General features: G+C 44.1%; 1 protein-coding gene across 2 annotated transcripts in view; it reads left to right on the plus strand.

Annotated features, from left to right (window-relative positions):
• KALRN (kalirin RhoGEF kinase) overlaps positions 1–14,183 on the plus strand; it is a 637,223-nt gene that overhangs the window by 240,903 nt on the left and 382,137 nt on the right. The gene's annotated exons all lie outside the window — the stretch shown is intronic.

Raw genomic sequence — 14,183 nt, forward strand, 5'->3', positions numbered from 1 at the left:
TTCCCCAGCCTGGTGAAAATGAGCAAGTGAGTGAGGGTGGGGGAGAGTGAGTGGAGGGAGGGGGGATGGAGTGAGCAGGGGAGGGGCCTCGGAGAAGGGGCGGGAAAGGTGAGGGGCCTTGGAGAAGGGGCCGGCACAAGGGTGTTCAGTTTTCTACTATTAGAAAGTTGGCAACCCTAATTACAGAGTTGAGGTGCAGCTAAGACCAGTTAGATTGTCCCACCTAAAAGTTAGTCCTAGAACTGCTTCTGGAGGATTGGAAGGAGGGGAAGGCTATGATTTTCTCTGAACTGGTTCTTCATTCCTTTCAATAACCCAGTGAGCTACCATACGTATCAAATATGAATTCTTTATAAACAGCACCTGAGGATTCTATTTCCAGTCCTAACAAACAGAGACACAATCCTAACAGCTGCAGGTACAATGTGGCTGCATCATTGGAATTTGATTGTTTTCTTAATTGACCACATGAAAACAGTTTAAGCAGTGGGCCTACTAGAGGCTTTTGCTACTTGCTCATGGCATACACCATAATAAGACCTTGGCTTTGCTCAGTTGATCCATTGTGCTGTGATCAGTAATGGATTTATAAGGGTTTGACAGTATTGGCGCAAACTGGAAGCCAGAAATTGATTTGTATATTGTGAAAAGGGGATGAGCAGAAAGGAAGGAAACAAAAAATGTTGTAGGTGATATTACTTCAGTGAGGAGTGGTGAAAACAGCATTCTGGAGTGGAAGTCCTCAAACTGGGGTACGCCTCCCTAGAGGGGCACAGAGGAACATTCAAGGGGGAGCAGCGGGGCCCAGGCCAGCCCCCATCAGGGATGGGGAGGGAGCGCCACCCAGCCCCACTCTGCTCCTAGCTCTGCTCTGGCCTGCCCCCAGCCATGGCCCTGGTTCCTGGTCCCACTCCCACAGGGGCGACTCGGCCCCTGGCCATGGCTCTGTTCCCAGCTCTGGCCCCGCCCCCAGCCTCGGCCCCCTTACACCTGTCCGAGTCCCCCCCTCCCCCCCACATCCCAGGTGCTGCGGCCCCGTTCCTGGCTCTGGGGGGATGTGGATGGGGGGGCATGAATATGAAAAGTTTGTAAATCACTGTTCTAGAGGATGTGATTACAGATGTTCATGAGAAATACAGATGGTCCATTTGAAGAGTGAATTCATGTGGGTGAGTTGTTGTCATGGTTACAGGGCTACCTGGACCTATTTCCCCTTTCTGATCTGTCCAAGTACACCCCCTCAGGTGTAGACCTTCTCCCTTTACTTAGCCTGGTGCCGAATTCCACAATTGTCCCACCCTAAGAGCAGCCCTTGGACTACAGTGCCCTATGTATCAACTGTGCTTACCCAGCAGGTCCGACTGAGCTGGATATCTGCAGTTCTTCCCTTTGGGAGTCTGTGATTAGTGGTGAATATAGGGACCAGACAGCCTTCTGAAACTACAGTATTCTTAATTTTGCAGTAGGAACAAAACATTTAAAGAAAAAAGATTTTAAAATAACAAACACTCTGCATACATTTATATTACCTCAAGGCTCTGATGGTAAGCTAGCCAGGTCTGACTTCTTCAGACACCGCAATGGGTGCCAGGGGACCCAATCTGGTTCCCTCGGACAATCCCCTGGGAATTCCACAATCTCTTTAGTAACCTATTCTACTACTTAACTATCATTATAGTTAAGAAGTTGTTCCTAATATCTAACCTAAATCTCCCTTGCTGCACATTAAGCTGATTACATCTTGTCCTACCTTCAGTGGACATGGAGAACAATTGATAACCCTCCTCTTTATAATAGTCCTTAACGTATTTCAAGACTGTAAACCTAGAGTGCATTTTAAAACCTGCGACACCAAGTCTCAGAGCTTGGGCCTTCAGATTCAGGTTTGTGGGGCTCATGCTATGGCGCCGAAAACAGTTGTGCAGACATTTGGGCTTGGGCTGGAACCTCTGCTCTGAAGCCTTGGGAGACAGTGGGCGTCAAAACCTGAGCTCCAGACTGAGCTGCAACATCTACCCTGCTGCTTTTAGCGCCATAGCACAAGGTTGAATCTGAGATCTAGGTTCTGAGGCTCATTGCCACGGGTTTTTAAAATGCAATGTAGACATACCCTCAGTTTACTTTTCTCAAGACTAAACATACCCATTTTTTTAGCCTTTCCTCATAGATTGTTTTCTAAACCTTGTGTCATTTTTGTTGCTCTCCTCTGTACTTTCCCCAGTTTGTCCACATCTCTTAAGGAGTGGTACCCGAAACTGGACACAATACTCCAGCTAAGGCCTTTCCAGTGCCAACTAGAGTGGAACTATTATCCTCCATAACTTACATAACAACACTGCTGTTAATATGCCCCAGAATGATATTCACCGTTATGAATGTCATCTTGTTGATTTCAGATGCCTGAAGGATGAATACATCAGAATATCATTTGTTCTTATTTAATGTCATACATAAGACATTTTTGCAGAACACTTCACAGCAAATTCCAATCTCTACAGGCAAATACAGTCCAACTAAACTGCAGCATGTAGGTTTTAACATTTCATACAGGTAGCATCTGTTTATGTTTTAAGGCAAGGATGGAAAATTTTAAGCTCTCCAAGTTTCTGGGAGAGTGACTGAGCATGGGGAAATCAATAGACATAGGAAGAAAGGTTTAATTGTTTTGGGAACATGTATTTATGGCATGCATTACACAGAGCTCAAACTAAGCCTTTACCAAAGGCTTTTTTTGTTTTGACTAACCGCACACAACAGAGGACACTAAACAGGAAGCAACTGGACAGTGAAACAGTTCTGTCATTCCTCAGTAATTCATTAAGCTTTGCTACCCCAAAAGCACACAGTCATCTTATGTCTTACACATTAATTGAAGAAACAGTGACTTCTAAGTCTGAGAGGCTAAAGACAGAGATCTTTACTGGATGGTCTTTGAGGGGAAGACATTGAATGTAAATAGATAAGATGAAAGGCTACCCTTGCAATTAAAAAGAAAAGGAGTACTTGTGGCACCTTAGAGACTAACAAATTTATTAGAGCATAAGCTTTCGTGAGCTACAGCTCACTTAAAGCTTATGCTCCGATAAATTTGTTAGTCTCTAAGGTGCCACAAGTACTCCTTTCCTTTTTACGGAGACAGACTAACATGCTACTCTGAAACCTTGCAATTAAGTTTTACTAAATTTAGGCCTGACAGGATGAATCAAAGAGGAAGCCTTTAGTTGTTTAGTTTTTAAGCCTCAACATGAGTCTGGAAAAATCAAGCTCAAAGGTAAAGCAATATTATGGTGGAAGTCACTGGCTTCCCTAAAAACCCCTTTGATACTGACACGTTAAGGCCTGACCGCATCTAGAGGTACACGGACCACATATCTGTAATGGTAGTTTCCTTTAGATGTACCCTGTGTAATTCATTTATTGCATTGCTAATTCCCAAAGCTCAATCCTGCTCTTAGAGAGGGAGTGATTGAAAATCCTCCTAAACTTTAAGAAAGTTTAGATCCAAATTTTGCCACTTGGGCCCATCTCTGCGGTTAGGGAGACTCTTAACTCATTGGAGCAGACTGAGATACCCATTTCTGGAATACTCTGGAACATGTTGGATTGTGAACAGAGCTGGCTGATCAAATTTTTAAGTTTAAAAAAAAAGCTTTTAGAACAATACAAAAATATTTGTATAAAAGACTTTTCATTCAAATTAAAGTTTTGATTCAAATCAAAATGTTGTTTCACCCTCTTTTCCAGTGAGAAGGAAAAGAAAAGAGGGAGAACCCCAAAGCTGAACTTTTTGTTTCAATTTGATGTTTTTCATTTAAAGAAAAATTTTCTTGTTAATTTCAAATGCAACTTTTTTTCATATCTTTCAAATTTTTGTTGCAGAAAATGTTTATTTTTGACCAACCCTAGGTGTGATTTTAAACTGATCATAATGATAAAAAGGTAAACTAGTTTGTTAGAATTAAAACAACATTGTTTGTGATGTCATTTTGTTCCTTTAGCATTTGCTGATGAAGTGATTCAGGATTTGCTTTGAAGGGAAAAAGGAAGATTTCTGATTATGAAACCACCAAGACTTTTGATTAGACCTGAACCTGCTGATATTGTGAGAAATAAATTAACCTGTAGGGAGAGATGTGGATGGGGCTCTGGGTCTGCACAGCTCTATAGATGCTTTAACCAGGAGTTTAAGACTGAAAGAGAAATAAAAACTCTCTCGATGGTTTCTGGCTTTTTTCACAGGTTGCTGTGGCTCTCAGGTAAAACATTAGTAGGATGCAGAGTCAGTGGCCATATTTCTCTCCATATGTTTTAACAATAGCTGTGGTTTAAATCAAACCATTTTAGCAGAGATTATTTAGTATCTGCCAGCACTCACTGTCCTGGCTCCTAGACACTAACAGCCTGCCAAAAGCAATCCACCTGTCTCCCTTCTGACTAGGGAGAGACCTCCTTTATGTGCTTCCTTAATTGGCTTGTTTAAGGTTAATGAGGCCACCTGTGCTGACTGGCTGAATCATCAATGAGGCTCAAGTGCTTTCAGCCTAGACAAACGAGAGGGTAAAAATCTCGCCCTCCCAAATTTTGTTCCCATGGGCTCGCAAGACCTTGCTAGACTCCAAATTAGAATCAGGACTCAATACAAACCCATTGCACTTAGCACTGGTTTCTAGGACAACCTACATAGGCTTCTAAGTGTTGTGTGCCCCGAAATCCAATCAGCCGAATAGCCCTTTTAATTGACCACAGTGACTTTAATTGGGTCAGAGTAACAACAAGAAGAAGACTAAAATAACTGCAAAACCCCCAAATTGTTTGCATAGCAAGAGAATCCTTATATACAAGCTACATCTGGTGCCTCCAACCCTGCTCTTGTTGCAAAGTGGCTACCAACTGACCAGTCTTTTGACTTCTGTAACACACTTTTCTAGACCTTACAGATACAGTAGCCACACACATACTCAGTGCTGAAAGCTCTCTATAGCTCAGTAAACATCCCTGCTTCTTGATGAGGACAATGGTGTTTGTCCTGGTGGAGGAATCAAGGGCGGGTTGTTTCTCTCCCAAGAGGGTTCCTTCAGGAAGCTCTGCACACTCAGCCACAGAGACACTTTGACAGGTTTTCCAATTGCTTGATCTAGTGCCTAGTGGTGGCAGTGTCATCATATATCCACTCCTTGTTCCTGAAGCACTTCTAGTAGATTCCAGGTTTCAGACATCCACCCTAATGGAAATGCACTAAGACACATCACTGAAGCAACTTTTCATTCATATTTAAACCAAGCCTTACTTATTAATATTGTCAGGGCTGGGGAGAGGCTGGTCCCAGAGTGTGAGGACCCAAGGAGGTGACTTGTTTTTAAATTGAGACCATCCTATAGATTGCAGCCGCAGGTTTTAGTCAGGTTGTTGATTTTTCCAGGTGATATTTGTTTCCTTTGCTGTCTCTTAGTGGGATTTTTGACCTCTGAAAAGATGTTCCCTGCATGAAATTCATGCAAGCAGAAATATGGCATTTTCCCAAGGCTGACTAATAAGTGCCAAGGCACAAAACTGAACATGCGGTTAGTGCCACACCTCTAGACTGATGGGTTTCAGCCATATAAGACATCTTCCTCATACAGGGAGGTATGAAAAATGGCCATGATTGCCGACTATGGGAAGCAAAGCTTTGAGACTATCTTTTAAAAATATTTATCCTGAAATTTGTAAATTATAAGGAAACTCATTTTCATAGCATTTGTAGAGTTGCTCCAGCCAAGGCCCTGCCAGTTCAGTGCCAGTCGGTTCCCATACAGTAGTGTGGTAGGCAAGGAAGTAAAAAGTGTAGCCGTAAACATTTAGATGTGCGAACAGTGAAAGCACCTGAAACCAGTACATAAGTCCAACATGGGTCCAACTCATTGGGTGTTTTGTTTATTTGCAAAATCCCCTACTTGGCTGTAATTGGGCCTCGTTTACATGCCATGGGTGTGTAAAATCCATTCAGCCAGTCAAATTAAAATCAATTGAATACTCTGTTAATCTTCACTGATTAACATCAGAAGCTAGGGTCCCTGATGGTTATTTGTGTTGATATCAAATCAGAGAGGCAGGTTGAGCCAAGGCAGGTGATCAACTTGGAGTTGGCTGCTGTACAACTGTGGCTGCCTGACTTTCTTCACCTTTCCTGGGATGATATGGGGGAGATTTTTCTGCAGTGGGGTAACTGACAGTGGTTTTTAAAATTTAGTTAGATTTAAATAAGTGCATGTAAAAGACTGCTTATCTCAGGCCTGGCCACCAATTACAATTACACTACAAAAATGATTACCAAGGCAGAGCATATTGCCCCACAATTCCTCCACATACAAACACAGTCACCAGTCAACAAAAACACATTACAAGTCAAATCAAAATCTCCTCATCCCTCATATTCCCATAAGAAACCCTATCCCCAACCACCACCCCAAATGCCAACTCATACAGATGGGTTTTGCAGCATGCCTGGAAAGTCAACTCAGTCAGGCTGTTTCAGGCGAGGAATGGGAGTGGAATTTGAAGTTGAGGAGCTGTCACACACAATGCTCTGTCAGCAGCTGCCTTTCGGATGTACTGTACCATAGATTCATAGACTCTAATGCCAGAAGGGACCATTGTGGTCATGTAGTGTGACCTTCTGTATAGCACAGGCCATAGGACTTCTCCAAAATAATTCCTATAGCATATATTTTAGAAAAACATACAATCTTGATCTAATGATGGAGAATTTACCATGGCCCTTGGTAAGTTGTTCCAATGGTTAATTACTCTCATTGTTAAAAATATAAGCCATATTTGCAGTCTGAATTTGACTAGCTTCAACTTCCAGTCATTGGATTGTGTTATACCTTTGTCTGCTAGATTGAAGAGACCATTATTAAATGTGTGTTCCTCATGCAGGTACTCACAAGTAATCAAGTAATCAAGTCATCCCTTAGCCTGCTTTGTGTTAAGCTAAATAGATTGAGTGCCTTGAGTCTATCACTATTACGCTTGTTTTCTAATCCTTTAATCATTCTTGTGGCTCTTCCCCGAACCCTCTCCAGTTTATCATCTTTCTTGAATTGTGGGCACAGTATTCCAGCAGCGGTTCTACGAGTACCAAATATAGAAATAAAATAACCCCTCTATTCCTATTCGAGAGACCTCTGTTTATGCATCCCTTGATCACATTAGCTTTTTTGGTCACAGTGTCACACTGGGAGCTCCAGGTGTGAACATAGAGCCTCATTCTTCACTGCCTCATACTTCTGAGGGTACATCTATACTGTGATGTAAAAAAAAAAAAAAAAACCCCAAAACATGTGGCATGCAGTCTCAGTTTCCAGTTCAGCTGACTTGGGCTTGCTGGGCTTGGGCTGTGGGTCTAAAAATTGCAATGTAGACATTGGGGCTCAGGCTGGAACTCAGGCTCTCAGACTCAGCTGAGCCAGGGAAAGGAAAGGAACATTACTTTCTTTGAGACTCTGGGTATACATGGATTTAAATTATGCTTCCCTAAAAAGTTTGTTGATTGCAGTTAGGACTCCTCAGCATATTGTTCCTCATAATATAGAGGTCTGTGAACTAAACTGAGCTCATTCTGTCTCCTGGTTCAGCACAGTTCTTCCTTATCATTCAACTGTCACTAAAAACTGGAGCTAAAATCCCTTTTGAGTAGCATTTCATTTTCTTTGGAAAGTTGCTTATGGTGCTAACTCTGCATGTGTCATGGAGATTTATGTTTGAGATTTAAGATAGTCTGGTGAGGCAATATATTCTTTGAACTAAGGTAGACATGGGAATCGAGGCCAGGACTCCTTGTTTTAATCCTACCTGAGGCCACAAGGCAATTCAGTGGCAAAGAAAAGTCACGTAGTGCCACTGTGGAACCCTTATTCACATTGACAAGTGCATATTCATGCACGTAGTCTCACTGAACTCCCATTTGTCAGGAGTGTGTGGGACAGCAACACGGGCCATTTTTGTCTACCATTCCACATTCTGGAGTACAAAAGGGAAAGCAGGCAGAGCTTTTGAATAGAATATAGTCAGTGGGAGAGTGAATAAGAACTGATATAGGTAGAGTGGAATGGTGCAAGGTCTTTGAATGTGAAGCATGATAGATGGAATCACAGCCCATCTTATAGAGGGGCTGTTTATTAAAGAAAAGAGATACAAACAATAGTCACAACAAAGAAGCTTCCACACAACTTGAGTCCCTGTTTTGTCTCCCTTACTTACCAGGGGACACACCATGTGCCAATGCTTGAATTGGGCTGGTGCATGCCTGTACATCATACTCTCTGAGTTGTCCACCATCTTACCTCACTTCTTTCCAGCCCTCGTTGTTACCTTTCGCTAGTCAGAGGCATTGATGGCAAAATTCAAAAGCTCTGGGACATGAAAGCCTCAACTCAGGAAGTTGGTTTGCCAGCAGCTGCCTGCAAGGGGAGCAAGAGGAGGGGCTGCCACCACAAGCCTTTTCCTGTGGGTGGGTGAACAATCGCAGGAGGAGCCAGCAGTGGAAGGTCCTTGGGAATGGCACCAAGGGGCTTCTGCTGCAGGGAAGAGTACCTGCTGTCTGCCTGCTGTCTGCAACCAGGGAGGAGCAGCTAGTGAGGAAGAAAAACAGCCCCGGAAGGGAAGATGACAGACCAGGATCAACACAACCCCCAGAGCTGCCAAGTTGAGAAGAGTCTACATTGGCGCAGGGAACCAAAGACCTGGCACACTTCCTAGCAGGAACCAGAGACTCCTAGCACATGGGACCTGAGGCAATTCACACATCCAGTAAGGGACTAGAAAGCTCCACTGTATCCTGTGACTTAATTGGAGACCCCCAGTGGTAGCATTTATGTGTTCTACTATCGCTATCCACTGAAGGTTTCTACCAGGAAGAGGTGCCTTAATTTGTTCTCTAAACTCTGTTGGCTGAAATTCACCCCATTCTATAATCTCTACATATTGAGGTGGTGACCATCTCAAATGAGGTGACATCTGCCCAACACTGTAGTATCTGAGCGTGTTAGTGGACAGAGCTATTGTTCCCCAATTTGACCCTTGCCCTGCCCAAGACTCTATGTAATGCATAGAGACATCTAGTGGGTGAATTGTGCATTGCAGGTAAACATTTCATTACACGAGGAGCTTGAATTTGATGCAGAAGCACAGAGGAGAGATTACCTTAGGGGAATGCCATGGTCACAGCTGCAGGAGTGGAAGCTGATTTCAGGAGCAGCGTTTGTGTAGCCTGGGAGGCGGTCAGGTGAGATATGGGGAAAGGTCAGAGAAGAGGAGGTTGCAGTTGCTGAAGCAGGTGATGACTAACTGATGAACAAAGGATTTTGCAGTAGGAATGCAGAGGACAGGATTGGTATATGGTTAAATGTTTGTTGTCAGTTCGTTTTGTGCCCACACACCTTCCTTTCTACAAAGCACTGATAACCATGGAACATCTGATTGCCTTTGTAAATCAGTACAAACCCTGTAAAAACTTACCTTGGAAAATAATTTGAAAATATTAACCTTTTGTTTTAGTATTTAATAAATGTAGTTAACAAACTTAATGACATGTTTGATTACTGCAGCTCATGCCTGTGGACCCTGTGGGAGGCAAGAGATGGGGCAAAGCAACAAGAGCAATCAAGACTCTCTACTCACCATTGCATTTTTTACTTTAAACAAATCCTACATGGATCTAGGAAAAACTAGTGTGCACAGAAAACAGCATTCAAGTGAAAATTGACATGGGATGAGATTGTTCTTGTAGACGGATAATTTCTGTGCAGGGGCAGAGTGTCTGTAATATTTTTAATTGAGGCCAAGAAAGATTTTTAGCCACGCATGGAACCAGTAATGAGTTCACCCCAGAGCACTGAACTGGAACTTGGGGGATGCGGTTTCTAGTCCTGGCTATTGCATGAGGGGTGACCTTCAGCAACCCACTTAACTTCCCTGTGCCTCACTTTCCCCAGTAGAATGGGGCTAATGATACTTAGCATCCTTTGTGAAGCACTCTGAGATCCCTGGACATAAAGTGCTATAGAAGAGCTAATTGTTATTACTAATAGTTCCCATTGATTCCCCAAGTTCTAAAATGGAACAGGAATATATAGAGATTAGTTTTGGAAGAAATTCTAGAATAAAACTTGTTATGCAAACTCTTTGTCAAATAATTGTAAATAATACAAAAATTCATAATAATCGTAACCTGTTTGTGGATAATTGGCAAACAGGAAAATGGTTACATTTGTGTGGTGCATTATATTTTCAATGAATATTTCACCCTGTTACACAAATTGGAGTGCTGTATTTCTTACCATGCATAAGAAATATTTGTTTCCTAAACAGTTCTTTTTGGCTCAGGTTTCTCAAGGTTTACTACCTGCCTCCTAGCTCTTGCATGCTGTGGAAGTGAAAATAATTGGTTCAGAGTCATTTCATGTATCCTTCCATCATTTGAAAAAACTTCAACTAGGTCACCGCAGAATCTTTGCTTCTCCAAAGAGAATTGGCTCATTTTCTCCAACCTGTCCTTGTGACTTCAGATTGTGTGATCTAGTATTATCTGCTCTGTTCCCTGGAGGACAATTAGATGAACTATTAAAAGAGGACTTTCAAACTGACTCAAAGATAGGCCAGAAATGTACTTGACCTGTATTTCTGTTACTATAGCTGAAGATCCTTCTATTACTATGTTGGCTTTCTTTCATGAGGTCAGCTTTCCTTCCTGCCTGATACTTCAGTGATGACGTAATGGTTTTGTTGTTGTTATGGTGTGTGAAATAATCTCAATGAAGAGTGAATATGCTCAAATCTAGAGTTTTTGATTTTTTTATATGAAAGCTGAACTGGGCCTATATGACTACAATTCAGCCTGGGAAATATTAATTATGGCACATCCCTATGGTCGTGCTGAATGGTGCACAGCCACCTCATACCCGGGGGAGGCAGAATTCCGCCTAGAGCTTCCTGTTTGTTCCTGGGAAGCATGCCCATTGCTACACCCTTTCAGCGGCTGCAGCAAAGTCCCTTCTACATGCCCAGACTGCTTAGGAACTAGACTTGTTGTCCCTTTGTTGCTCAGGGGTTCAAGAGAAGGGAGGCTTTTTGTGCTTTCTTCTCCCCTTACATGTCCTTGGAAAGCCAGACACATTCTTCTTTGAGTGATTGCACATGTGCATTCCGTACTTGGTGTCAGTGTACACAGTGCATGGCCGTTGGAAACGTTTTCCCTCAGTGATGCCCACCGGGCAGTTTGAGCTCCCCCTGCTGCTGTGCGCCACTGCATGCAGGTATAAAGAGCAGAGTCACCTCTATCCCGGCTCATTTCCTTTTTGCTGCCTGCGATGGTTGTTGGAACTCTGTTCAATGCCAGAACAGAATAATTCTCTCTCACCTTTGTAAATGGTGCGTGCGTGTAGTTAGTCTAGTCTTCAGGTTAGGATAGTTGATAAGTTTTTGTTGTGTTTAAAAAAAAGTTTTTCGGATTTGTTGTTTTCCCCATTTTGGGGAGTTTTCTATTCACAGTCCCAAGGTATGCTCCGGCTCCTGGGCTTTGGGGGAAGCACACATAAAGGACCAGTGCCAGATTTGCAGGGAGGTCAGGCCTGGGATGAAGAAGGGTAGGGAGGCTAGGCTGAAATTTCTGCTAATGGAGGCAGTGCTCCGGCCACCGGTGGGGCCGTCATGGTTTGAATTGGTTTTGAGTGCTGCAGCATCAGTGAGAAGCATGCCTCTAGTTTTAGTGGAATCCTGGCACCATTCTCCTTCACCTGTACCAAAGAAGAAATACAAAACTTCCATAGAGGCCCAAGCCAAAGGAAGTTCTCCATCCTGTAAGTCTGATAAGAGGAACTGGATCAGCCCCACCATGGTCAGAGGAAGGGGAATCTTTATTGTTGGACTCTGAGGTGGGATCTTACATCTCATAACCCCAAAGCAGGACCTGCCAGTTTCCTCAAAGATCCTCTCTTCTGACCTACCACTGTGACCTTAAATGGGACCTGCCGTGTTAATGTGGCCAGTACAGTGGGGCCCTGCCCTGTACCAGTGGTCGTTTTGGAACCCTTGAGGATTTCCTCCAGCTTCCAGATCTTCCCCACACTGTTATATTTAGTGCCCTGGTCTAGAAGGGTAGAGTTTGTGTACCAAGTGGCTCTGTGCCCAGAGACCAGTACTGGGTCTTGTACCAAATATCAGGAAGATGTTCCAGAACCAGAGCAACAGCCAGTAGCAGGAATTATACCCCCTTCAATCTTGGCATCCTCTTTATCCTCTACAGATCAGGCCACTTTGTCCAGGACAACTTCACCACCCCCCCCCCCATTAATTTTAAAGTTTATCAGGAGTTGTTAAAGAGAGTGGCTGGGCATACAGATGGAGGTGGTCAGGGAGTCCTCACATCACCTGATAGACATTTTATTATCTGTGCATCTGTGACAGGGTGGACTAGGCCCTGAGGCCCCGTGCTGGAGGCCTTGTGGCCTGCCACACCATGCCCCAGAAAAGGGAAGTAGAGAGGTCCTCCACGCTGCCTAGAGCAGCTGTGTGGAAAGCAGCTAATCAGGGCCCAGCAGGCTAGTATAAGAGCTGCAGGGCTAGACTGAGATCATTTCTTTGCTAGAGCTGGTGTAGAATGGCTAGTGCTCTGGCCTGGCTGCTGGGACTCCACCAGGACAAGGCCCCGAGGTAAGAGAGAAGAATGTGCGGGAGCCATGGGGAAGTGGTCCAGGGAATTATAGCAGCAATGCAGTTTATTTAAAGGGACATTGTGGACAACTGCTATCTATAGGGTCCCTGGGGTGGGACCTGGAGTAGAGGGTGGGCCTGGGTCCCCGCCCCAGCAGTCACTGGGAAAGTGGCCTGGACTTTGAGGCACCCCAGAAGGGTGACTGAACTGTTGTGGCCCAGCTGAGGAGCTGGGGCCAGAAAGATCCTGAGAGAATGAAGACATTGCCTCCAAGGAAGGTGCCCTGGGGCACTGCTCTAGTCCAGAGCAGGGACAAACAGAGACATTACAGAGGGCACTGAGAGAAGCCCCTGTTGGACTTGTACCCCGAAAGGGATTTGCTTGTCTTTTATCTCACAGACAGACTGTGTATGACTTGGGCTGAGTCAGTGAAGACCCACCACAAAGAGAGAGAGAGTAAAGGCACACACACATGCACTCAGCTAGAGAGCGCTTGCAAGAGGTGAGTGCAACCCCGTTACAGGGTTCCTCCAGGCTACCTTTGCTAGTTAATGATGCAATACTAGAGCCTATAAAGGCTTCATGGCAGATTCCATCCTCTTTTTGCCTCCCACCTCTAAAGGGGAAGAAAGAAAGTACTATGTATCCTTCCAAGGTTTTGAGTACCTTTATACTCCCTCTCACCTCTGGGCTCATTTGTCATCACAGCAGCTAATGAGAGAGCAAGAGAGGCACCAGGCTGCCACCCCCAAATCACAAGATGCTAAAAAGCTAGACTTATTTGTCAGAAAGATTTATTTGACAGGGCATTTGCAGTTGCATATCGCTAACCAATGGGCTTTGTTGGGGTGACATGATTTTAATTTGTGAGGCTCCATGGAAAAGTTCAGAGAGCTGCTTCTACAAAATGCTAGGCAGGAGTTTTCCTCCCTGGTCTATGAGGGCAGAGAACTTCACTGTAGGCATGAGAACGTCACTGTAGGCAGGGCTGGATGCTGCAGACTTGGCCTCTAGAACTATGGCTTCTGCAGTTGCCATGTGTAGATCATCCTGGTTGCAGTCTTCTGATCTTCCCCATTAAGTCCAGAATAGAATTCAGGACTTGCTGTTTAAGGGTTTTTCTCTATTCTTGGACCAGGTGGGCAGCAAGCTCCATGAAATTAAGGATGCTAGAGCCACCTTAAAGGCCCTACGTCTATACATAGATTCATAGATTCATAGATATTTAGGTCAGAAGGGACCATTATGATCATCTAGTCTGACCTCCTGCACAATGCAGGCCACAGAACTTCACCCACTACTCCTAAAAAAGACCTCACACCTATATCTGTGCTATTGAAGTCCTCAAATTGTAGTTTGAAGACCTCAAGGAGCAGAGAATCCTCCAGCAGGAGAGTGAATTTGTGTGGGGGGTGGAGGGTGAGAAAACCTGGATTTGTGCTGGAAATGGCCCAACTTGATGATCACTTTAGATAAGCTATTACCAGCAGGA

Source organism: Lepidochelys kempii, chromosome 11 (assembly GCF_965140285.1).
Source record: "Lepidochelys kempii isolate rLepKem1 chromosome 11, rLepKem1.hap1, whole genome shotgun sequence".
Classification (NCBI taxonomy): Eukaryota; Metazoa; Chordata; order Testudines; family Cheloniidae; genus Lepidochelys; species Lepidochelys kempii.